We start from the raw sequence: 27,428 nt of genomic DNA on the forward strand, positions 1-27,428 counted from the left end.
TTCCTTTGTTCAATTTTTCTAGGTTTTTAATATGTGTCCTCCAGGCTGGATTTTGTGTCCTGGTCACCTAATCCCGATGGAAACCTTCAAAGGTTGAACCACGGAACAAGTTTTTTGAAAAATTTTTTAATGACAATTATGTCCAACATGATTTCCTAACATTTGGAGAGGTTTTCCTTTCAAAAAATGTACAGCAAGTCAGCCGTCGCTGGGGTTTTTTGTCCTGCCCTCCAGTTGATGAAATTTAAATCTGGAATTTGACAAGGAACCGAGCTGATTTGGAACATAAGTTATACCTCAAAATGTTCGTATTGATGCCAGCTATAATGTTCCTTTGTCCAATTTTTCTAGGTTTTTAATATGTGTCCTCCAGGCTAGATTTAGTGTCCTGGTCACCTAATTCCGATGGAAACCTCCAAAGGGTGAACCACGGAACAAGTTTTTTGAAAAAATTTTTAATGAAAATTATGCCCAACATGATTGCCTAACATTTGGAGAGGTTTTCCTTTAAAAAAATGTACAGCAAGTCAGCCGTCGCTGGGATTTTTTGTCCTGCCCTCCAGTTGATGAAATTTAAATCTGGAATTTGACAAGGAACCGAGCTGATTTGGAACATGTGTTATACCTCAAAATGTTCGTATTGACGTCAGCTTTCATGTTCCTTTGTCCAAATTTTCTAGGTTTTTAATATGTGGACACCAGGCGTTGGTTAGTGTCCTGACCACCAGTTTCAACACTGAAATCTAGAATTTGACTAGAAACCGAGCTGATTTGGAACATAAGTTATACCTCAAAATGTTCGTATTAATGTCAGCTTTCATGTTCCTTTGTCCAATTTTTCTAGGTTTTTACTATGTGTCCTCCAGGCTGGATTTTGTGTCCTGGTCACCTAATCCCGATGGAAACCTTCAAAGGTTGAACCACGGAACAAGTTTTTTGAAAAAAATTTTAATGACAATTATGCCCAACATTATTTCCTAACATTTGGAGAGGTTTCCCTTTCAAAAAATGTACAGCAAGTCAGCCGTCGCTGGGGTTTTTGTCCTGCCCTCCAGTTGATGAAATTTAAATCTGGAATTTGACAAGGAACCGAGCTGATTTGGAACATGTGTTATACCTCAAAATGTTCGTATTGACGTCAGCTTTCATGTTCCTTTGTCCAAATTTTCTAGGTTTTTAATATGTGGACACCAGGCGTTGGTTAGTGTCCTGACCACCAGTTTCAACACTGAAATCTAGAATTTGACTAGGAACCGAGCTGATTTGGAACATAAGTTATACCTCAAAATGTTCGTATTGATGTCAGCTATCATGTTCCTTTGTCCAATTTTTCTAGGTTTTTAGTTTGTGTCCTCCAGGCTGGATTTAGTGCCCTAAACTGGGAGTTGCACACAGAAATCATTGATTTCTGAATCAAACTAAGTGATTTTGACAATGAGTCATACCTTAAAGTGTAGCTAAAGAATCAGTCTACATGTCTAAAACTTCCTAAACATTAGTAATTGGACACTTTTCCTATATTTTTGTCCAGGAATCTGGTTCTCCATTAAAATTCTAGCTCCGAACAGTTGATAAAAAAAAGGTACTTTTGCAGTTTTTGCCGTCTCTGTGTCACCCTGTGAATAGGCCAATTTTTTGTTATCGAAAATTAGCGACGTCGCTAACTTCACGGAGGTTGTTTTGGAATTTGGTGATAAAATGGCTGGGAAAGCTTGGGATGATTGCGAATGAAGCGTGAAGAATGGAGGATTTTGGAGTTTGAGCGTCAGATTATTCCTGTTTTGGACGCGAGCGAGTGAGGTTGTGACGGTTGATGGTTGAAAGAAAAGTGCGGTTGTTTTTTTTTTTGTTAAAGTTACTAAAGTATGCCCAATATGCCTATATTTGATAAATAAAAACACAAGCGAGACACTCGAAAGAAAGTAAACAAAGTATATGTTTATTTCTGGAAGTTTGCAAATTGAATTAAAACAATTAATGTGAGTTAATACAAACTGAAGCAAATTGGATTCTAATTATTGTTAAAGTTTATTGTGCTAAAGTTGGCAAGATTAAGTAATATAAACGATAAAAAAGTAACATAAATTTAAAGCCAAACATAAATACTAAAAGGTGTAATAGACTTAAAGCTAAGTTTAAATGGTAAAAATTCAAACAAACTTAAAGCTAAACTTAAATGCTAAATTATAATTAATCTGAAACGAAAAGAACCAGAAAAAGGAGAACTTTAGTGAAAAGCAAATGAAATATAATAAAAGAAATAATTTTAAAAGATAAAAAAAGGACAATCTGGAAAGAAAAAAAAAAAAAACGAAGAAAGACATTTTAATTAAGAAGGAAGTAACCATCAAGTAAGATTATTACGATACTTACCGAACGTCCACCTCGATTCATCACCTCATTTGCGGCCCCAAGCATTCCCGGCAGACAGGATTCATATGACCCTTATGACCCATTTCCACCCGTTGGTATCAATTTCATTGCTGTCATCATCATCAGTTGGGTATACTTGCATTGCGCTGGTCATCCTACAGTGCCCTGGTATCGTGCTACTTTCGTTTTCGTAGTCTTACAAAAACTTGGACGAATACGTATTTTGGACGTTGACGGACGGGCAGACTGGTACTTTTTCCCTTCTGTAAATAAAAATTGTTCAAATATTAATAAGCGTAGTAGTACATTTTCACTAGTTTGCTGTAGGGTATGCATGGACAAAGAAAGTGTGTCCCCCTTTGAAGTGTTTAATGTGTTCCCCATAAGACTCTAGACCGGACTGTGATTGCTTGTAAAAATTTGATCTGAAAAGAAAAAAATACAAATTTTTGTTGACAGAAAGTTACTTGACGTTTTTACTATACTTACCTTATCTTGACGGACGGACGGAAAAGACAGGAAACGAAAAGAAGAAGACTGGAAGGTTTCATCTTTCATTCCTGGAAAAGAACCAGTAATAATTAGTAATGAAATTTTTATATATTTTGTTTTTTTTTGGATTTTGTTTAATTTGAATATTTTGTTAGAGCTAGTTTCAATAAACCATAAACCATTTATAACGTTATGAACTGAAATATTTGCTTTTGGAAATTAATTTTTGAATATGGAGGAATAATAAGTTTTAGAAGGAAAAGGTAAAAGGTGATTTGAAGAACAGGTGAGTAGCGCTTGGAGTGTCCCGAGTTGATGGGCCACGGGGACGCCATGGTTGGGGAGGGTCAGGCCACGGCATGTCTTGGAAAACCGGCATGCCAGCAAGCCAATATGGGTGGTAAGTTGTGTGGATATTAATTTTTGTGATACGTACCTGTTGGTCTTTGTGCTGTCCTCCAAAGCTGGTTGAATGTTTAGTTTTTTTTGTCAGCTGCCAGAGGACTGAGTTGCGAATGAACCGCGCCCCACAGACTGAGCCAAAAGCCGGCAACACTGTTCAGCAACCAGCGTACGGCAACTCAGTTCCTCCCTCCAGATGGCGGTAGCCTCCGGGCTGTGACAATTTGGAAGACAAAAAACGATATATTGCAGCACAAAAACATTACAAAAAAATATGTAGCACTAAAAAATATATATATTACAACACAATTGCGAGCAAATTAAACTGTGTAAATCAGTCAAAGGAATGGTGGAAAATGGCGAGAGAAATACGTAATCAAAGGAATCTGGTTGGAACGGGAATTACCTCCGATATATTTAGACGTCATTATGAAGAATTGCTGAATAGCAATGAAGAAACTACCTTAATTTATTATGCACCTCCATTCAAGGAAGATTTTGACTTAGATAGACCATTTTCTAACTCCGAATTAAACCAAATTCTGTCCAAAGTAAAGAACAATAAGGCCCCAGGCGAGGACAGAATACCCTTTGAGTTTTTCAAAAATGGTACAGACATATTCCACAACTGTCTTCTTAAAACATATAATAATATTTATGCAAGTGGAAAAATTGACCCCGTATTCACAAAAACAATAATTTATCCGATATATAAGAAAGGAAATATTAGTGAGGCGGCAAATTACAGAGGCATATCATTTATGAACTGCGCAGCAAAAATATTTATGGGTTTAATAAATGAACGGCTCTATAACTGGGTAGAAAACCATGAAATTTTAAACGAATACCAAGCTGGATTTCGGAAAAAATACTCTACAATCGATAACATTTACAATCTTTATGCGATAGTCAACATAAAACTAAGAGAGAGGAAGAAAGTATATGCGTTTTTTATAGATTTTAAAACCGCTTTTGATAATATATCAAGGCAAGCTTTAATATATAAACTTTCCCGAATGGGTATATCACATAAATTAGTGACTTTAATAGAGAAAATATACAGCAAGACTAAATCAGCCGTGTTGAACGGCAGAGAACTCTCCGAGTACTTCGAAACGAACAAAGGAGTAAAACAAGGATGTCTGCTATCACCATTATTATTCGCTCTTTACATCAATGATATGCATGATTTTCTGGAAGGTGGTATATATGTGGAGAATATCAACATTAGACTTCTTCTATATGCAGATGATATTGTTCTGCTAGCAGACGATATAAATATCCTACAAAACATGATAGCAAAACTTGAAATTTATTGTAAAATGTGGAGTTTGGAAGTAAATTTATCAAAATCTGAAATTATGGTCTTCAGAAATGGAGGAAAATTAAGTAGATATGAGAGATGGACATACAACGGATTGGAAATAAAAATAGCAAACGAATTTAAATACGTGGGGGTCACATTTACACCAAAAATGAAATTCAATAAGCATGTGAAAAATAGAAACAATGAAGCAAAAATGCAATAAATGCAACATGGAAACAATTTATAGGAAGAGAGGATATCAGCATGAATGCTAAGTGGAGATTGTTTCTGCCGATCAATCCAGGCATATGGGGCACAAGTTTGGGGGTTTTCTCACTTCGAAGAAATTAATATGGTACAGCGATATTTTCTAAAACGGATTCTAAGAGTACCAAGTCATACCCCAAATTATAAATTAATGCTTGAAACGGAAGTGGACGACACCAAAATTTATACACTGGGACTTCATTTGAAATATATAGAAGATACCCTGTTCCATTACTCACAAAAAAGAATCCCAAATAGACTTTCTGAGATAGTATTCCATCAAGCTTGTTTCTGGGCAAAAGAATTAAAAACACTGTGACAAACCTTTAATCTGCCATGGCCAAATGTATCCTCTTTATCGGACTGGAAATTATGCGCACAAAATTTAATTTTAAACAGCAGAAGAATGAAGAAAGACTGAACCGAAAACAGGATAGTCAAAGTTTAAGGTTATATAAATATTTGAGCTCAAGCAAGGCTCACATTTATTTAAATGAAAAGTATTCATATGAAAAGGTTGTGTGGATTTTTAAGGCTCGAAGTGGAATGATTCCTCTTGGATATAACCAATTTGATACTAGCGAACAGAACAGAATATGTAAGTTATGCAATATGCGTGAGATTGAGACCCTTCAACATTTCTTGGGAATATGTCCTGTCCTCAGAGAATATAGATCTGTCACATATTAAATTCCTGCTCACATCTTAAGGTTAAACATAACAAGTGGCTTAATAATAATGGTTTGGACATCTTGAAATCTCCTACAGCAGAAAATATCAGAAATATTAACAAATTTATCTCAGAATTGAAAATCATAATTTAAATTCTTTTATTCTTTTCTTTTAATAATCTAGCTGATGGCCTCAGTTGCTAAAGTTTCCCCTTATTTTTTTCCCATACTCATCTTATATTTACTATAAGTTTAGTATAGTTTTAAATAAATAAATAAATTATTCATTTTCGTCAAAATAAAATATATAATAATACACCACATAATACACTACAATACCAATTGACACTACAATACCAATTATTAAACATATCAACAAATAAGAACAAAACCACAACACTTTAAATATCTTAAACATTATTTGTAAACACTTTTGCATTGATAATTCGATTACCTTCCTGTTGGTGTCATGAAACTGCATTAAAATTTATATGCGGGCAATAGATTAGTTACACCCAGAGAAATGGTTGGTTGCAATTCGATAATTACAATGAGGAAATGTCAGTAACTTATTTTTTGTTACAAGAACAATGTTTTGATTATTTTCCCCATTATACATCCAACACGACCATAAAATAAAATTCCCATAACCATTCAATTGGTTACAATAACCAATGCCGATAAATTTGTTTTATGCTGCATAAAACTAGCATAGTGAGACCTACATCATGGGAATCAACAAATGGCTGGTACAACCAAAAGTTGAGTATACTAATAGAACCTTAGTTCAATTATAAGGCCGGTATGCACCTCTAGGGAAAAATTTCATTCCCATAAGAAATGCATTGCTATTTATGCTAACGAAATTTTCGGTAGCGTTCAATTTCGTAAGCTGGTACGCACCTCTAATGAAAATAACAGGGTTGTCAAAAGCATATTTTGGCAACAAACATTTAATTTATTACAATCATTGTGTGCGTAAAAGTTTTAAAAGGTCTGTAAATAATAAACAATTTATTTGAGGAATATTTGGAACATATATTAACAATTTTTAAAAGCGATTTGTAATGCCTCTGTGTGTATTTGCGGAAATTGTACTATTGTCATAGGCTGCGGCTTAGCTCGCCGGACGGGCAGGTTCTTCTTCCGCTGAGGACATACAAATTACTTTTAGTACCATATAAATTTAAAATTCAAAAATATAACTGCCACTCTAAATGAAACAATATGAAAGTAATAAATAAATGAACCGGGATTGGATACCTTTTTTTTCTTTTGGCCGTTACGATATTTTTAAATTCAAACGTTTGTTTAAATTTCGGCCAACGACTGAGATTAAGGTGATATTGTCTCGAATGGCTGCCCACCCCATATGACTTCACAGTCATCCTTGGTATTTTCTATGCCATATTTATGAAAATACCCCAAATATGAATGAGTTTATCTTTAACCCACTGTTACATTTTCAGCCTTATTAGTATTTATACTAAACACATGTTGATTTCTCTAACTTTCACATTAATACAAATTTTTTATTAAATCAGAATTAGTATATACAAAGAAATATAAACAAATTAACAATTATAACATTTTTTTATACTTAATTACATAAATTATATTAGTTTATTTTCGAATAATTTTTAATATAATATAACAATATTTAAATATTTTACATTATCAATATTAATGTAATTGTTTAATTTTTTTTTTTTTTTTGGTTTAATATATGAATTGATATATATTTATTGTTGCTATTTATCGTTTTTATTAATATTTTGTTGACTATTTGTTTTTGAGATTTATTTTAAACAAAATTCAGTTAAAAATAAGACTTTCTGAAATTCGCCAAAAATCATATTTATAAGCAAATTAGAATGAAATGAAAATTATGAATTTTAAATTAGTTTATTAAGTGTGTTAAATTATTATTATTTTCTTTTTTAATGTGTAACAGATATATAAAAAATAGCAACAAATAATTTTATGTATTTTGTTTAATAGAGTATTCAATGAATATTTTTTTAATTTAGGCCTAAATGAATTATATTCATTATACACAAACATACATAGTTTTGGACAAAAGTATTTATACAGTTTTACATTGAGATCTGTTTTTAATTTTTTTTTAATTAGACAAAAAAGAATTTTATAACATATTTTATATAAATATTTTTTTTTTGTATATTTCATATAAAGTTGTATATTTTAATCACATGTTTTATTTTACAAATTGTATATATATCTTTTTGCATGATTCATATATATAAGAAAACATTTTAAAATAATTTATCGTTTTATATTTTTAGATTTTTCAAATATTTTGTATGTAGATAGTAGTTTAGTAAATCCTTCTTTTTATCGTTTAGAGTTTTAGTATATCCTGCATGTATATAGTAGTTTTAATTTTAGTATATAGTTTTAGTTATTAATTTGGTTTCTCATTTGTGATTTTAAAACAAACGGTTATAAGGTGGTAAGTATTTTTTTTTTGTTTTGTTAAACAGCACAGACAAAAAAAGATGTTGTAGTGCTTTCAATATATGGAAATGTTTGTGGCCGCGTCTGTCTCCAAGGATTTCCATACATGAGAGCACTACAAGGTTAATAGCACAATGGACACGGGACTAAAGTTGTTTGGATATTTTTTTATTCAGCCTTAAAATATGTTATTTTTTGACCTTATTTTTCCTCCACACAATTTAACAGCACTTATCATAAAACTTGCATGTACCAAAAAGCTTCGTTAAATTCAAGCTCAATTTAGTAGTGGAGCTTTCGAGCGACTTGCCCGCCACCTAATCCTGAAGTCTGTCTCCACGTGTTGTCGTTACTCTAACACGTGGGGTATATGCTGGTGTGAAGATGGCGCAGTTTTCTATTCTTTTCTCCTATTTGAGTAAAATAAAAGAATTACCAATCTAAGACAAAGTGTTGGAAATACAACCATTAAATGCTGAGATCGTAGTAAAATTATATTTGTAACAACCTGCTGCACAAGGATTTTGAATTTGGCGTAACGGCTAAATTCTTGTCCAATGCTAAGCGGATCCGGTACGGTGGTCAAGGCTGCGGCTTAGCTCGCCGGATGGGGTGCTTCTTTCCGCTTCACCAGTTGCACATTTAAATTTATTTATTAGTACCGGTTGTTTCGTATGACCAGAGCTGGGAGTGACAAAAAGCTTTAAACAGTAATTATGTTTATACAGCTCTGGTGTTTGTGGACATTTTGTCTCAAAGGCTTGCTTGTCTACTTGGTCTAAATTTGACTTTATCTACATCGTTTTGTGGGAGAGTGTAGATGTTGTTTCTCTCCATGGCCGCCCGCCCCATATGACATACTTTGTCATCCATGGTATTTTTACTGCCATGTTTAAAAATACCCCAAAATTCTACATTGCCTTTACATTATTCGACCGTTACTTTTTCAGCCTATTTAAACAAATCTAACACATATTAATTACTTTCGAACAAGAAATCACATAGTTTATTATAATTAATGATATTTATATAAAATGATTATTTTAAATGAAAAATTAACAATAATTTATACAATCTTTGTCATGTGCGCCCAGTAGTTTGATTGGTAATACTATGGAGGCCAGCGCCATCTACCGGTACATGAGGAAATAGGCAGAGGGAGAGAGGATAGATGACAGTATAAATTCTCTGTGCAGTTATGACAGACAGATGATTGGTTTCAATGGTGTTTTGGAAATTGGGAAGAAAAATGGCTGGGAAAGCTTGGGATGATGGCGAATGGAGCGTCAATAATGGAGGTTTTGATGATTGAAGCGTCAGAGGATTCTGGTTTTGGACGCGAGCGAGTGAGGTTGATGGTTGAAGAAAGTGCGGTTATTGTTTTTTTTTTTAAGTTTGCCTAATGTTCCCAAAAGTCGTTTAAATAAAAACACAACAGGACAATCGAAACAAATATAAACAAATGTTTATCTTTTTTTATTGGCAAATGAAACTGTTTATTGTGCTAAATATTGGCAAGATTAGATGCTACTGTGAAAAAGACCTAATGCTAAACTTATACATTGAAAAAGAAAAGTTAAAATAGACTTAAAACTAAACTTAAAAGCTAAAAGAAAAGTGAAATACAATTAAAAATTAAAAGAAAAGTAAACAAACTTAACAGCTAATCTTAAATGCTAAATTATAAGTAACCTGTAACGAAAGAAAACAAGAAGAAGGAGAACTTTAATAAAAGAAAATAAACTATAATAAAAAGAAATAAATTATAAAAGATAAAAAGACAACCTGAAAAAAAGAAAGAAAGAAAGACATTTTAATTAAAAGGAAAACCATCAATCTAAACTACTCCTATACTCACCGAACGTCCACCTCCATTTAACACCTCATTTGCGGCCCCGCGCGTTCCCGGCAGACAGGATTCTGATGACCCTTGTGACCCATTTCCATCCATTGCTAGGCGTTGGTATCAATCATCGTTGTCATCATCTTCAGTTGGGTGTAATTGTGTTGCGCTGGTCATCCTACAGCGCCCAGGTACCGTGAATGTTTCCTTTTCTTTTGTCTGACACGAACTTGGACAGTTACATGATTTAGACCTTGACGGACGGACGGACTTGTACATTAAACTTCTGTGAATAAAACGGGGAAAAAAGAGATTCATTAATAATTGAATTTTTATCTAGATTCACTAGTTTATCTATAGTCTGTTAGGGGGATTACATTAACGCCTGGGAAGTTTATTTAGTGCCGTATTTGGGCAATAGTGTTAGGCTGAGCTCACCCTAGGACTTGGTTTAGTAATTTAAGGGCTGGTGAATTGTGTCCTCCAGTGATATGTATAATGTGCTCCCCATAAGACCTGAAATGGACCAGTGAAGAATGCTAGAAAATAAATGAAAACAAGATCTAGTTTATTGACAGAAAGTTATACTGGTTGATGTTACGCTATACTTACCTTACCTTGACGGACGGACGGAAAAGACAGGAAACGCAAAAGGAGGAAGACGGTTTCATCATTTATTCCTGGAATATAAAAAAACAATAATTAGTAATAGATTTTTTTATAAATTTTGTTTTTGGATTTTGTTTTAATTTGAAAAATATTGTTAGAATTAGTTTCAATAAAACCATAAGATATTTATAACGTAATGAATTTAAATATTGGCGTATAAGATTTAATTTAAATATGGAAGCCTAGAGAAGTTTAAAGGGAGAAGGTAAAAGGTGATTTGAAGAACAGGTGAGTAGCATTTGGGGTGTCCCGAGTTGATGGGCCACGGGGACACCATGGTTGGGGAGGGTCAGGCCATGGCATGCCTTGGAAAACCGGCATGCCAGCAAGCCAATATGGGTGGTAAGTTGTGTGAATGTTAATTTTTCTGCTTTTTGTGATACGTACCTGTTGGTCTTTGTGCTGTCCTCCAAAGCTGGTTGAATGTTTAGTTTTTTTGTCAGCTGCCAGAGGACTGAGTTGCCAATGAACCGCGCCCCACAGACTGAGCCAAAAGCCGGCAACACCGTTCAGCAACCAGCGTACGGCAACTCAGTTCCTCCCTCCAGATGGCGGTAGCCTCCGGGCTGTGACATCTTCATATATATTAATTTAAATTTATGTGAAAATATTTTTAATAATAGTGTATTTGTAGTAATAATATATTGTTACGTTTTTATATTTAGGCGTTTTTAATTACCCGACAATTAAAACACAGTTCTTTTAAATAACGACAATCTACAATTTATTTACTATGACTTCACACTTTACAATTCGTTCACACTGAAGTTATTCGTTTGACGCTTTAATTAAGACTGACTCGTTAGCAGCATGCGAGCGCTTTTATATATGACGGTGTGGCAATACGAGAACATTCTGGTAGCACTACAATATTCTGGCAACGCCAGAACATTCTTAGAGAATGCTAGAAGGATCTACGACCATTAAGTTGTTCATCTGGTGGCTGCCAAACACATACACACTCACATAGATATATGCTCGCATTACTACAACAACAACAATAATGACAATAGACAATGAGATGAAATGAGAATGCAGAATAACAAAGCAAAGGGGTTGCTATTCTATGAGAGAGTAAGAACTAACATTTCGGTAAGCAAACAAAAGAACATAAAAGAAATTCAGGAAAATACTAGAAAATAAATAGATGATTCCAACAAGTGATAGCGAAATTTTATCGTTAAAATTTGAAATTTTAAATTAAAGGAAACTAATTTAAATAAACTTATATCTATAATTATCAAATTCGTAACATTGCCTCCCGCTTAAGCCTGTTCGTCCCGAACAGGCACAGAACCTGTTCCGTAAGGAGCCAAACGTTCCAGATGTACAACTTTCATCTTTGATCTAGGGCTGTCGTTCTTCTGAATCCGGTATACAACACCATTGATCTTCTTGATGACTTTGTATGGGCCTTCCCACTGTGTTTGCAGTTTAGGACACAATCCTTTCTTTCGTTGCGGGTTAAATAGCAGAACCAATTCTTCTTCTTGGAAGCCCTCAGTATTTACAGCACGATCGTATCTCGCCTTCATTCTGTTGCTGACCATTTTTATTTTGTTGCGCACTGATTCGTGAACTTCACCGAAAGTGTTTGGGATGTCGTTTCTGTTTTCTTCCATGGCGAGCTCATTAGGTTTAGCGCCGAATATCAGATCTCCAGGCAACTTCAACTCAGTTCCGAATAGAACATTGGCCGGTGTTCGAGAGGTGGAATCATGAATGGCAGATCTATACGACAGCAAAAACTTTGGTATATGCTCGTCCCAGTCCCTCTGGCCGTTGTCCACTACTTTTCGAAGATGTTCCTCCAGAGTGCGATTAAACCTTTCTACCATTCCATCGGATTGTGGCTGTAATGGCGTAGTCCTCGTTTTCTTGATACCAAGAGATTCGCACATCTCTTTGAATATGGCCGATTCAAAATTTCTTCCCTGGTCTGAGTGAATCTCGGACGGCACACCGTAGCGACATATCCAGTTTTTGTTGACCACATCTACAATCGTTTTTGCCTCTTGGTTTGGAATTGCATACACCTCCGGCCATTTGCTGAAGCAATCCATGACCACAAGGACATAACGGTTTCCAGAATCACTTACTGGGAAAGGGCCTGCCACGTCCATTGCTACTCTTTCAAACGGGGCTCCTGGTCTATATTCTTGCATAGGACCTCGACTTTTCCTTGTTGGACCTTTCGCCTTCATGCACTTCTCGCAATTGATTTCTGGCATCCAACCCAGTAGAATCGTTGCTTCACTTTCTCGGCGGTTTTGGTTATTCCCAGATGACCTCCACTGGGACCATTATGGAACTCCGCCAAAACGTCTCTTATTTTGGAATCTGGAACGATGATCAAATTTTGGCTGCTCTTGCCATCTTCGCTTTCCCATTTACGTTGCAGGGATCCATTGACTAGAACTAAACTATCCCATTGAGCCCAGTATGCTTTCATAAGTGGACTTTCGGCTGCGATTTCTTTCTTGCAGGGTTTCTTATTTTCTTGTTTTGCCGAAATAATTTTTCTCAGAATGGGATCTTTATGTTGCTCTGTTGACCAGTCTGTGCCAGATTCGATGTGTAACTGCCTGACATTTACAACTGTCTCCTTTGGTTCAGCCTTCGAGTAGCGTCTGCTTTCTACATTGCAATGCCGTCGTGTCAAGGCTTGATCAATAACTTGTTTGCCACCTTTTCTATTATCCGCAAAATTTGAATTTGAGTCGCTTGGCTTTGTGGTCGCCTTCTTCTGATTATTGTTTAATGGAGATGGCGAGATTGACCCCGACGTTTTACGCCACGCTTTACATTCCCGGGAAAGATGTCCAGCCTTATCACAGTTATAGCATTTCATTCTAGATTTATTTGCTTGCTGCTTCATTTCTTGCATTATCTGCTTTAGAGCCTCTTTTACCAATTCAATGACCGATTTCGATTCTTCACACTCGCTCTCTACTCTGCGTACTTTGTGAATTTGAGGCCGTGCCAGCAATCTCGCAGTCTCTTGTACAAGTGCAAATGTTACTGTTTCTGTGAATGTAGCTTTTTGTGCGGCATATGTTGCACATTTTATCTCAGGGTCTCGAATGCCATTCACAAAAGTCTCAATCTTGATACGATCCATAAGAGGATGATTCTCTCCAGGGTATGCCAAAAGCACTAGCAGCTCAACTTCTGTTGCGAAATCTTGTAGCGTTTCATTCGATTTCTGGATTCTTCCTCTCAATTCCATTCTGAAGATGTCCTGCTTGTGCTCTCCACCATACTTGCGTTGAAGTGCCGCTATTACTTCATTATAGTTATTTCTAGAAGCAGCGGGAATGCTTTGTATCACATCAGCAGCATTGCCCTTTAATGCCAATAGAAGTTCAATTGCTTTATCATCGTCATTCCACAAATTTCTACAAGCAACCATTTCGAATTGGAATTTGAAGACATCAAATGACGTAGAGCCATCGAAAACAGGAGTTTTGATTTTTGAGCCCTCGATGACGCGCACTGGACCACCTTTAATTTCCAGCTCTGACATTTTTTTCTCGATGTGCAGAAACTTCTCATCATGAACCATAATTTTCTCATCCACGGAAAGAACTTTCTTATCTTATCCAATTCCACAATTTGATTTTCTATATGGTCCACACGTTTCTTCATGCCTTCAGAAATTTATTGTAATTTTTCGTTGACCATTCTAGAATTTTCGTCGAATTTTTCTTCCAATTTTCTAGAATTTTCTTCCATTTTTTCTAGAATTTGCTTCCATTTGTAGGGCATTTTCTTTCAGCAATTTTCTAGAATTTTCTTCCATTTTTCTAGAATTTTCTTCCATTTTTCTAGAATTCTCATCCATGATTTTTCTAGAGTTTTCTTCCATCATTTTGCTCAAAACATTGAGCATTGATGTGTAATCCGCAACACTCGAAGCCACAGATGGAGTTTCTACACTGCTTGTATTGACGAGTATTGATTCATCAATGTCTTCCTTATAATCAAACTCATGCGTCGCAATGTCCATATTACGCCGTTCAAACTCTTCCAGTAGACGCTTTTGAAGCTGGGCCTTATTGCCTGTTGTCGGCAGCTCCAGGTTGCTCTATTCCTTTTTTAAGTCTTCCACACGAAGCTCATTAAACTTCATTGTAGATTTTTTTTTCGTTATCCCACTTCTGACACCAATTGTTACGTTTTTATATTTAGGCGTTTTTAATTACCCGACAATTAAAACACAGTTCTTTTAAATAACGACAATCTACAATTTATTTACTATGACTTCACACTTTAAAATTCGTTCACACTGATGTTATTCGTTTGACGCTTTAATTAAGACTGACTCGTTAGCAGCATGCGAGCGCTTTTATATATAACGGTGTGGCAATACGAGAACATTCTGGTAGCACTACACTATTCTGGCAAAGCCAGAACATTCTTAGACAATGCTAGAAGGATCTACGACCATTAAGTTGTTCATCTGGTGGCTGCCAAACACATACACACTCACATAGATATATGCTCGCATTACTACAACAACAACAATAATGACAATAGACAATGAGATGAAATGAGAATGCAGAATAACAAAGCAAAGGGGTTGCTATTCTATGAGAGAGTAAGAACTAACATTTCGGTAAGCAAACAAACGAACATAAAAGAAATTCAGGAAAATACTAGAAAATAAATAGATGATTCCAACAAGTGATAGCGAAATTTTATCGTTACAATTTGAAATTTGAAATTAACGGAAAATAATTTAAATAAACTTATATCTATAATTATCAAATTCGTAACAATATATTGTTCTGAGTTTGTTTTTATTTATTTTATAAAACCAATTATTGCAAAATTTCATAAATATTTAAATAAAAAGAAAATATCGTAAAATATTGAAAATTATTGACAAATTATGTTTATTTTTATTGTATTGAATATCAAAGAAATATATCATTAAAAGTTCAAGACTTAAAAAAAAAGGTTTTAAACTTTTAAGGATTTTTTTTTATAAAAGTTATAGTTTTTTAACTGTTTTAATATATACTTTTGGGAATTTGTGTAATGTAGATTTTATATATATATATATATATATATATATATATATATATATATATATATATATATATATATATATATATATATATATATATATATATATATATATATATATATATATATATATATATATATATATATATATATATATATATATATATATATATATATATATATATATATATATATATATATATATATATATATATATATATATATATATATATATATATATATATATATATATATATATATATATATATATATATATATATATATATATATATATATATATATATATATATATATATATATATATATATATATATATATATATATATATATATATATATATATATATATATATATATATATATATATATATATATATATATATATATATATATATATATATATATTTATATATATATATATATATATATATATATATATATATATATATATATATATATATATATATATATATTTTTTTTTTTTTTTTTTGTTTATTATTATTATTTTTGTTTAAATTTCTAGAATTTGCAGAAGACTGTTAAATTTTTGTAACAAATTTATATTAATGGAAAAATAGTATTTCATTAATGATTCTTTTAAAATTCATTAATTTTATTTCTCTCTTTAGAGATTTTTTTATTAACATATATTGAGGATTTGATCTATATTTTTTTATTTAAACTTAATTCGTCTATGAATTCTAAGTATAGTTATTTAAGAATATTTTTTTTGATAAATTTTATAGATTTCTTTAGAACAATATTTTCTATATACATAAATCTATTTTATTAATATAGTTGTTGTTTTATTTTTGTGATTTTTGAGCTATGAATTTTAGTACTTTAGTCTAATATTTTGGGAGATGTTAAAGATTTTGAATTTTGTTCTATTTCAATTTTAGATCCAATACTTTATTTATTTAGTGTATGGGGTTAATACTTATTTGTGTTACTGTTAATACTTATTTTTTTAGAGTGTAGATAGACATAAATTTAAGGTTTGATTAATAATGTTAATAAGGGGTAAGAATGGACTTTATTTAGGTTATCACACGTACAAAGAAATTAGATTTTGCATTTTTGTTATTTTCTTTGTAAAAATTGCTGTTCACGTGGTGCAAGGTAAACTACTTGCTTTTATTCCTGTTTCTCTTGTACATTGGCAACCACGATCTTTATACCATTGTATCCAACAACCATTCCTCTGAATTCACCACGTGAGCTTTCATAACCCCATTTATGGTCAAACGATATAGATGGCTCTGCACCCAAGATTGGCCCGCAGCACGTGAAACCAAGAGGGCTCTCATGCACTTGCATCAAGTCCTGCCCATATGAATGGAGATGGCTCTCCCTTATTTGTCACCCTAGCAAAAAATGTTTGTTGAACAAATTAAACATTCGTCGAAAATAAGTCAACTACGTTTTCATAAATGATTAACATTAAAATATGCCTCGTGAAATATTTTAATTTCTTTTCTTAATTCAATAAATTATACTTAAAATATACTTATCAAGTTATTTTATTTTTTTGGATATCTTGGCACATTTTAATGTCAATATTTTATTTTTTTACACGTGTTTCCTATAGTTTTCTTAATCGCTTACCCTTAGTAGCTTTATACAAATTGCTAATTTCGGTAAATCTTCCAATATTTTACAGGCACTTATAATCACTAAATTTCAATTTGAAATTATCCCTAACCTTGGTGTAATTCCTAATTCATTCCACACTTCACAATTTTCCCACTTTAAATTGTGCTTCTGGACTCGGAAAGAATTCTCGCTTGAAAAAGCACGTAACTCTTATACGGCATAACCCCCACGCCGGTCACATTACGCCGTTCACATTACTCCGATTAACATAATCGATAGTAAATGCATATATTCGATGACACAACCATTCATCTCTTGTTATCGGAGATAAATTTTTTTGTGCCAAAAACATTATCGGATGCATATGAAAATATAAACATTTTCCATAAATAAATTCTGTGTGAACGATGCACACCAAAGTTGGCAACATCGTTAATGTTTTGCCTTGTCTAAGGGTATTCATATTCTTCTTGTATGACTCCATTGTGAATGATTCACATATAGATGTATAAAAAAAATCAAATTCGCTCCACCAACAAAAAAGAAGAAGAAGATAAACAAATACAAAAAGGCAAAACAAAATTCCATAGATGCAGTTCATCACAAAGCCAACTATTTTTATGCAGCCAGTGAAATAAAAATAGTTGGGAATAAAATAACCACGAAATTATATTGAAAGTGATAGTAAGAATATTACAGTATATAAAAAAAAAAATACTTGACTCGTTTGCGTGCCATTGTATTGTCGTGGTCTCTCGTTTATGGTGTTGTTTCGTCTCCCTTGTTTCTGCATCACTGCATAAACAAATGAAATGGTAAGTTAGCAAATATCATAAAAATTGTCAAATAACACAATTCGTTCGTTTCAGGTACTATCGCATCCCAGAATACAAAAATAACACAGAAAAGGGTACACAATTATATGTTGACGATGTTCCTTTGTATGGAAATACATTGCCTTGCAAAATATTTGCTATATGAGTGTATAATGGTTGGACACTTGATGTGTGACGCCTGTCTCGTACCTGTGGTAATATTCACGGGTCATAAATCTTCCTGTTGTGCATGCCATGAACTTCGTGGCCAAAAATAAATTGTCCCTATTATGTACAAACGATATGAATTGTGACAATTGTAGGCATGCAATTTGTTACCTGTGTGTTTGATGTGGAGAGTTTGAATATAATTCCTGAGAAAGGCTGTTTGGCAAAGATGAGTATACATTTGTTTGTTAATTGTGATTACATTTTACTAATTCTCTTATTTCCTTTTACAGGTATATTTCCCATACAATTTCTAATATTCTTTTATTTTTTTTCCTAGATTCCAATTTCGATTCACAAAGAAAATTGTCATCGGTGACTGTCGGTAACGTTGAAAAATATTATGCCAAAAAAATAATATATGGTTTCTATTGCAACAAAATGCAGCCAAAGACAAAATTTTCAACCCTACAAATAATGATCTGGGGGGTTACTCTGTATTGCGATGCGTAAGAAAAATTGTCGCGAATCTAGTAATTGGTACTCAGTAATTCGTTTTCGTATCTACCTTGCGCATCTAGTTTTCGCAAATCTGGCATCACCGCACTCTATAATGCGAAAGCGTATGTCAAACTCGTTCGTTGATCGCAAAAATCGTGCGCAAACAAAATAGCAATCGCAAAGTAACAAATATGTAAGTAAGCACAATTAAATTTTTATATTTGTATCTAAATTGTTTATTGTTTTAGGGAAAAACCAAAAAAGTTACAGACACAGCAACGTCAGTTCCAAACTTTGGTAGACTTTATGGTCTCTTCCGCAGTTACCTCAAATTGTATGTGCTTGGGACAAAGTATTCGTTCAATCACCTCGCAAACTTCTTTTAAGCAGCGCGACATAGATTGCTCTGATAGTCCTAAAAGATGGTCTTGGCCGATTTGTAGATAACCACCTTGTCCAAGCAATTTCAAAGCAGCGGCCACTTTTATTGGAGTTGGAATGGCTGTGGATTTATTTGGAACGACAAGGTCGTCTTTAATAGCGTTTAATACATACATAAACGCATCTTTATTAAGACGAAATCTATAAAAATTAAATATTCAAAAACGTTTGTCACATAATTTGAGTTTCCATTTTCTTACCCGTGGTCACTTAGGGAGAGTATATTTGACCGATCTCGCAAAATTCTTCTTGTAATTCGTTCATGTTAATTTTCTTCAAACCATAACGCTATCGAATCCATAATTATTATTTTTTTGTTATAAACGATTAGCAAGTTTTAAAAGAACACGCACCGAACGGAAGATTGTTTAAAATGTTTTTATTTACAATTTTTTGACATTTCTTTTTATCATTTTCGTTATTGTTTACATTGTGCAGCCAGCGTTGTCATATTTTCGCTTTATTTTGCTAAAGCGTTACCATATTTTCAGTTTACTTTGCGAAAGCGTTTGCGCAAGTGATACAGAGTACCGAATTGTACTCTTAACGCATTTAACTATCGCATCGCATTTGCTTTCGTATCGCAATACAGAGTAACCCCCCTGTTTTGTGGGGAATGCCTGATGTTTGTGCATTCCAACCTTCTTATCGTATCATTACCTGTCGCAAATATGGGCAATGTGGTGTCATTGGCATGTCTAACGACAACAAAGTGGGAAAGGACGCGTTTCCTGCCTGTTGCATAAAGCGTTTGGAAATGTGATAAGGCCATTATCAATGAATCGATTCAAAAATTTATACAAGGGGTAAAAATGTTTGGCAAAAAAATATATGTGGCAGCCCACCTGCAAATGTTTCCAACGAGAAATGTTTATGATATTAGTCCTGTATATATGTCATGGCAAATAGGAAATGTAAAAAAGATAAGTATTCTTCTGAGATTGTTTCTTTCGGCATTATTCTAATTCATTTTTCTCTTTTTCTTTTCAGGTGCATTTATATCATAAAAATCTAATATATTTCTTTTCTTTTTTGTAGGGGAAAAGCTGTGCAAGTGAATATTTGACAAAATAATGATTTTATTTGATTCATCATCAACACTGTCATCAAATGAAGGAGTTATAATTTATTAGGTGAGAGTATATTGTTCGTAAAAATAAGGTATTGTAGGCATATACCAGTAGTATATAGAAACGTTAGGTCCTTTCATTGCTTTAGATTAGTTTCCCATTTAGATTTTCAATTTCGTATTGGCAGTTTCCTATCGATTTTCTAATTCGACATTTGAGCCATGGTTTGCATAATTTCGCATTTATGCCTTTCGCGAAATTGCTCTGAACTAAATTCTTCCTAAAGACTTTTTGCCCAGGCTTAAATTGTACGTTTCTCGATCTCTTATTATAAGTCTTCTCATTTCGCTCATAAGCCTGGTGTAGTTTGGTTCTAATTTTCTCAGAAATCAATTGCATTTGGTCTGCCTTTGGCAAAATCTGTGTTTCACCATCTGAAAGTGCACCTAATTTTCTCAAAACTCCATATGCGTCAGCATGGGTTATCATATTATAACCTGTGAGTGCAAAATAATGTGTCATACCTGTTGATGAATGAACTGTTGATCGCAGCGAACATTCTATGCGTGATAAATTTTCATCCCAACGATTTTGATCAGTCTGTAGGTAGTTTCTTATGCAACTCAAAATACTTTGGTTCACCCTTTCACTGGCGTTTGACTGTGGTGAGTGAATGGGTGTTTTCATGTGTCGTATACCACAAACGTCTAACATATTTTGAAATGCCTCCGAAGTAAATTGTTTGCCGTTATCAGAGTGTATTATTTCGGGAACACCAAATTTATAAAAAATTTATTCTATAAGAAATTTGTTCACACATTTTACTGTGGCCTTCGACATAGCCTTTAGTAAGACAAACTTTGTCTTATGATCTAGGAAAATAAAAATGAATATGTTTCCTGATCGTGAACGCGGATATGGGCCTAGAAAATCTATATAGAGTTTCTGAAATGGTCTGAATGTAATTGTCTCTTTACCCATAGAAGGTCTTAGGGTTTGTTTAGGGTGTTTTATCTCTTTGCATACATCACACTTTCTTATAAATTCCCTAATCAGTTTCACCATAGTTGGCCAATAGAAAAATTGTCGAACATTGTGAAGAGTTTTCACAATGCCACCATGCGAAGTATTTACCTCATGCTTCCTGTGTCAACTTTTCAGGCAACCATACTTTCCAACAGTCCTCTTCATTATCGATTTCCTCTCGGTTAAATTTTACTCTCTTAAAAACAATACCTTCTCTCACTTTTAAATCAGGTAGACGAGTTGTGTTTTGTTCAACAGTGTCGATTAACTTTAAGTATGACTCACCTCGGAATTCACTAGAGTCGAAATTGATTATACCTGTTTGTTCTTATTCGAGTTCCTCCATGTCGAGTCGTGACAACATATCAGGTACAATATTTTTCGAACCTTTCCTATGTTCGATTGTGAATTTGTACCCTTGTAGTTTTAAACTCCAACGAGCCAGTCGTCCATTCAGGTCACTCTGTCTCATGAGCCACTGTAAACTGGAGTGATTCGTGATTACAGTGAACTCCATGAGTTCGACATATTGTCTAAATCGTTCTATCGCCAAGATTACAGCAAGACACTCTTTCTCAGTCGTGGAATAGTTTCGTTGGGCCGAATTCAATTTCTTAGAAAAGTATTCAATGGGATGTTCGCCATCGTCACTATCTTTTTGAAAAAGGACAGCTCCAACTGAAATCAGGGCTGATTAGAACTGGACTAGAAACTAATCGAATTTTCAATTGTTCAAATGCATCAAGAGTCTCGGGTGTCAAATTGAACTTAGGTGATTTTCGTAAGGTATCGGTTAATGGAGCAGTAAGAGTAGAGAACTCGTGAATGAATCTACGATACCATCCTACAGTTCCTAAGAATTTCCTTACATCCTTTGCACATTTAGGTGGTTTTATATTAACGACTGCCTCAACCTTACTAGAATCTGTTTTCAATTTGCCCCCTCCTACTATGTAACCTAGGTAACGCAATTCTTTATGGCAAAATTTCGATTTGTCCATATTTATTGTGAGTCCTGCTGCCGATAATTTCTGTCCCACTGTCCTTAACATATCCATATGCGTTTCGAAATTGGAAGATACGACAAGTAGATCGTCAAGGTATACAAAAACTCGGTCTTTCAACTCTGAAGGAATCACTTTATCCATCAGGCGGCACATCCGTTGAGCAGCATTGCACAGTCCAAAAGGCATCACCTTAAATTGATAATGTGGACGGCCTTGTACTGTGAATGCTGTCAACGGACGGCTCGATTCCTCCAGAGGAATTTGCCAAAAAACATCCTTTAGATCTATTGACGATATAAAATGTGTTTCTCCCAATCTCGATAATAAACCGTCAATATTAGGTAGCGGATAAGCGTCTTTGCGAGTAACCTTGTTTAGCTCTCGGACATCCAAACAAAGACGATTTTTGCCTGGTTTTACCACAAGAGTAACACGGTTATTCCACTCTGCCTCTTCTGCTACCTCAATGACGTTAAGTTCTAACATACGGTCAAGTTCAGTGTACATTAATTTTTGGACAGCAGAGCTCACTGGAAAATATCTCATTTTCCTAGGAGTAGCATTACCCACGTCAATAGTGTGTTTCTCTAGATGTGTTCGCCCTAAACCATATTCACTATGACAACGAAAAGTGCGTTTTACTTGCTCTAATAAAATATTTTGTTCATTCGTCAGTATATGTACTTTAGGGTCTTCAACATGTTTGGAATCAATTTCGTTAATCCCATTTTCAAAACAAATTTTCAAGCCCAACTTTTTCCAAAAATCATATCCTAATATGAGTTCATGTTTTAAAGTTGGCACCAAATAAAAAAACATTGCGTGTGATTTATCTCCACACTCAACTTCCAATAGCACTTTGCCAATAATTGTTTGCCTTTTCCCATCAGCTGTCCTAATATTAGATTTAAAATCCATAACTGTTGCTTGTAATTTCTCTACATTTTCCAAACATGAACTACCTAGGCAACTAATGGACGCGCCACTGTCCATCAAACCAATAAATTCGTGTCCATTTAATTTGACATTCATATAAGGTCGAATATCATTGTCCAAATTCAAACAAGCAGATTCAATTTCCTTACGTTCACGTCTCTTTCTCTCATATCCTTTTCGGGCCTTTAAAATCTTTTTGCTAATAAGAGGTAAAAAACCATGGAGAATCCTTGAACGTATCTGCTCATAATCTCTTAGGCGTTGTTCGTATGGAATTATAGTTTTAAGGTTTCTCGTAGCTTGAGTGCAGGTAGATGTAGCAGATTTATTTTGAATATTTTCTGTAGAATTCATTTCGTGATCATCATCTTATGTAGAAGTGAGTCTGGTTGAATAATTATAATGCTGTCTATCATTTACTGAGCGGTCGCCTTTTCTGAACATGTGTGCCTAGTTCTCATCATGTTTCTCTGCTGGTTTCCCGAGCAACGATGACATTTCGGTGTGGTTACGCCGTCGAACCCACATTTGAAACAAAATATGGGTCTCTGTTCAACAGGACAATCTATAAATATATGACCAGGTTGTTTACAATTCCAGCAACTCTGTTGCTTGGTATTGTGTTGAATTGCTTCAATATCATATGTCTCCTCTTCAGGTAAGCCATCTGCATACATTTCATTCACCCTTCTGAAATGTTGATTCTGTCTTGGTTGTCCAAAACATGACCGCTTTGCGATTGTCCTTTCGGCTCTCTTACATTCATATATTAATTCATCTATTGTTTGAATGTTTTTGGGGTAGATCAGTTGAATGAGACCATCTTTTAGATTGTCCTTTACAACACGAATCATTTCATCTTCATGAATTAGAAAACGCATTTGGTTCCTAAGTCTCTTAATTTCGGAAATAAAAACATCTGCCGCCTTAGATGGCATTTGTCTTCTTTTCATAATTCTTCTCTGAATTTCGAAATCACTTTCGAAATTTCTGAATTTGCGTATAAAATGATATTTCAACTGGTCCCATTCGCAATAAGGGTTTTGTTGCCTGAATTCCCATAGCCAATCATAAGCGCGTCCGGACAGTAAATGGTGAAAACCCTTTACAAACACGTCCCATGGACAATTATAATCAACTCGTATTGATTCGGCTCGGAATACAAAATCCTCGACACTTACAGTTTTCGATGAGCCATCAAAAGATAGTCCCCACTTTTGCAGTTGCATTGGCGTGACTGGTTTGTAGCCCATCGTGAAATTCTGGGTATGATTAAAATTATTAGGAATATTAAATCGTACATTAGGGTTCGAATTATACTGCTGATGAAAGTCATTGTTATCCATAAATTGGTTATGATGACCTTGTTGTGAATTTGGATTGAAAGATTGATGTATGAAACCATGCGTGTCATGGCGATTAGATTCGTGATCATTACCTCTACTACCTGACATTTCCTGCAAGGTTTGTACAATCGAACGCATAATACTTGCTTGTGCAGCTCCCACAGAGGCTTCAACATAATTGCGAATACTTTGTGCATCATTAGCAGTTTCATGGCCAGGATTAACATTCTCCTCTAGAGTAGGCATGGTAGGTCGTCGATTCCGTTGCGACATTCTTGAAAATTCTCTACGGACTTCCTGAGCTGTGATGCTACTGTAATCGGGTGTCGTGATAGAAGTTAATGATCCTGGGGAAGATGAAATATTAGGGCCTAAATGTCTCTGTCCTGGCACTGACATCGATGGGTTAATATCGTTCCTATTCGTCTCAATAACAGATCGATTCGGGTCTGATATAGCAGAATTATTATTGCCAGAATTCAAATTAATACCCGTATTCTGATTGTTGGACGTAATACCATTCCTAGCTGCAATGCGGCTAGAACATCGAGAACCTCTTCTACTTGGCATTATTCTACCTGTCAAAAACAAAATTATAAAAATCCCCTTTTTATGATCAACGCAAAACAAATATAGTATTATTATAATCCGTAGAAAGTAAAAGTGTTGACCAATTTTCGCATGAAAATATTTTCTAGATTAGGTAATATGAGAAGCAGCAATTGATTTTTTTTGTAAATAAATTATTTTAAATTAAGAATTTGTATACACAATGTTATATATTGTTAACATGTAGTTAGTGTAAGTTAGTAATAAGAGTAATGTTAGTATGAATGATGATTTTGTACATTAACACATAGAACAAAACAAATAATTGTTAATTTTTGTTAATTATGTTGATGTTAATTATATTAATTATTAATTTATATTTTCTTTTTTTTTCTAGGTAAGGACAAAATTAATAGCTGGCTGAATTTTCGTAACGGTTCAAATGATAAGGCAATTATGATTCAAAAATTATTCATGATATCTTTAATTATATAGTTTTAAATATAATTTTAAAAATATTAATATAAGATATATTTAGATGTAGATATAATTTGGTATAAGATTTTTTAATAATAAAAAATCCAACAAAAATCTAGTCAGGTGTTTTTAATTTATGTGGGTATTATGGCAAGCAATCAAAAATCGATACACTGAAAAAAAAAAAATGTGAAGGGAAATAAATCATTTCATTCTATATCAATACAAAAACAAATGTATATTTAGCTCTATAGCATTACAATACATGCTTCTTGTTTAGATTATTGAACGTTTCGATTTAGTTTGATCTTAAGATTCAAAATAATTCCAAAAGACTATACAACACAGGCATGGCAATATAATGCCGTCCGGGATACTGCTTAAGGTATTTATTTGTCATCGTAAGTTATGGGCTATTGAAATCTACAAACAAAACAAATGGATGTAATGGGAAAACAAAAAAGTAGTCCCATGTTGCTGGGCGCCAAAATGTAACAACCTGCTGCACAAGGATTTTGAATTTGGCGTAACGGCTAAATTCTTGTCCAATGCTAAGCGGATCCGGTACGGTGGTCAAGGCTGCGGCTTAGCTCGCCGGATGGGGTGCTTCTTTCCGCTTCACCAGTTGCACATTTAAATTTATTTATTAGTACCGGTTGTTTCGTATGACCAGAGCTGGGAGTGACAAAAAGCTTTAAGGTGGGTATTAAGTTCGAGTTTTTTCACTAAAGTGAAAACTAAATCAGTAAAAACAGACATAAAATTATACATATTTGTTGCATATTTTATTATAACTTGATGGGGAATAGCCCAAAGCAAGTTTTCACAAAGTTTGTATTCCTTAAAAAGTATTATTAAAGAAAAGTAATCGTGAAAAAATGGCGATTTTAGCGGCTAAACTCGAACTTAATACCCACCTTTAAACAGTAATTATGTTTATACAGCTCTGGTGTTTTTCTTGCATATTCTCAATGAGAAAAAATACTAATATGCATGTATTGTGTTGCTCACTCACCAGATGGTACAGGGATGGGACGTTTCTTGTCTACTTGGTCTAAATATGACTTTATCTACATCGTTTTGTGGGAGAGTGTAGATGTCGTTTCTCTCCATGGCCGCCCGCCCCATATGACATATTTTGTCATCCATGGTATTTTACTGCCATGTTTAAATTCCAAACCAATTATTGCAAAATTTCATAAATATTTAAATAAAAAGAAAATATCGTAAAATATTGAAAATTATTCACAAATTATGTCAATAAAAATGAATATTTTATTTTTATTGCATTGAATATCAAAGAAATATATCATTAAAAGTTCAAGACTTAAAAAAAAGGTTTTAAACTTTTAAGGATTTTTTTTATAAAAGTTATAGTTTTTTAACTGTTTTAATATATACTTTTGGAAATTTGTGTAATGTAGATTTTATGAAATTTGCAGAAGACTGTTACATTTTTGTAACAAATTTATATTAATGGAAAAATAGTATTTCATTAATGATTCTTTTAAAATTCATTAATTTTATTTCTCTCTTTAGAGATTTTTTTTATTAACATATATTGAGGATTTGATCTATATTTTTTTATTTAAACTTAATTCGTCTATGAATTCTAAGTATAGTTATTTAAGAATATTTTTTTGTTAAATTTTATAAATTTCTTTAGAACAATATTTTCTATATACATAAATCTATTTTATTAATATAGTTGTTGTTTTATTTTTGTGATTTTTGAGCTGTGAATTTTAGTACTTTAGTCTAATATTTTGGGAGATTTTAAACATTTTGAATTTTGTTCTATTTCAATTTTAGATCCAATACTTTTTTTATTTAGTGTATGGGGGATTCAGTGTTGCTGTTAATACTTATTTTTTTAGAGTGTAGATAGACATAAATTTAAGGTTTGATTAATAATGTTAATAAGGGGTGAGAATGGACTTTATT

General features: G+C 33.5%; 3 long non-coding RNA genes across 5 annotated transcripts in view; 2 read left to right on the forward strand and 1 right to left on the reverse strand.

The window, feature by feature from the left end:
* LOC142241038 (uncharacterized) overlaps positions 1-27,428 on the forward strand; it is a 360,681-nt gene that overhangs the window by 22,107 nt on the left and 311,146 nt on the right. The window lies entirely within an intron of this gene.
* LOC142221610 (uncharacterized) lies at positions 9,364-11,069 on the reverse strand. Of its 2 annotated transcripts, XR_012718147.1 has the most exons (3): positions 10,889-11,069; positions 9,848-10,512; positions 9,364-9,774 (listed from the first exon to the last, which is right to left on the reverse strand). It is a non-coding gene; the product is annotated as an uncharacterized LOC142221610 (long non-coding RNA). The 2 variants fall into 2 exon arrangements; XR_012718146.1 differs by having other exon boundaries at positions 9,364-10,512.
* LOC142221611 (uncharacterized) lies at positions 17,824-25,598 on the forward strand. Of its 2 annotated transcripts, XR_012718149.1 has the most exons (5): positions 17,824-17,963; positions 18,018-18,640; positions 18,713-18,825; positions 18,881-20,206; positions 25,405-25,598. It is a non-coding gene; the product is annotated as an uncharacterized LOC142221611 (long non-coding RNA). The 2 variants fall into 2 exon arrangements; XR_012718148.1 differs by having other exon boundaries at positions 18,018-18,825.

Source organism: Haematobia irritans, chromosome 1 (assembly GCF_050003625.1).
Source record: "Haematobia irritans isolate KBUSLIRL chromosome 1, ASM5000362v1, whole genome shotgun sequence".
NCBI lineage: Eukaryota > Metazoa > Arthropoda > Insecta > Diptera > Muscidae > Haematobia > Haematobia irritans.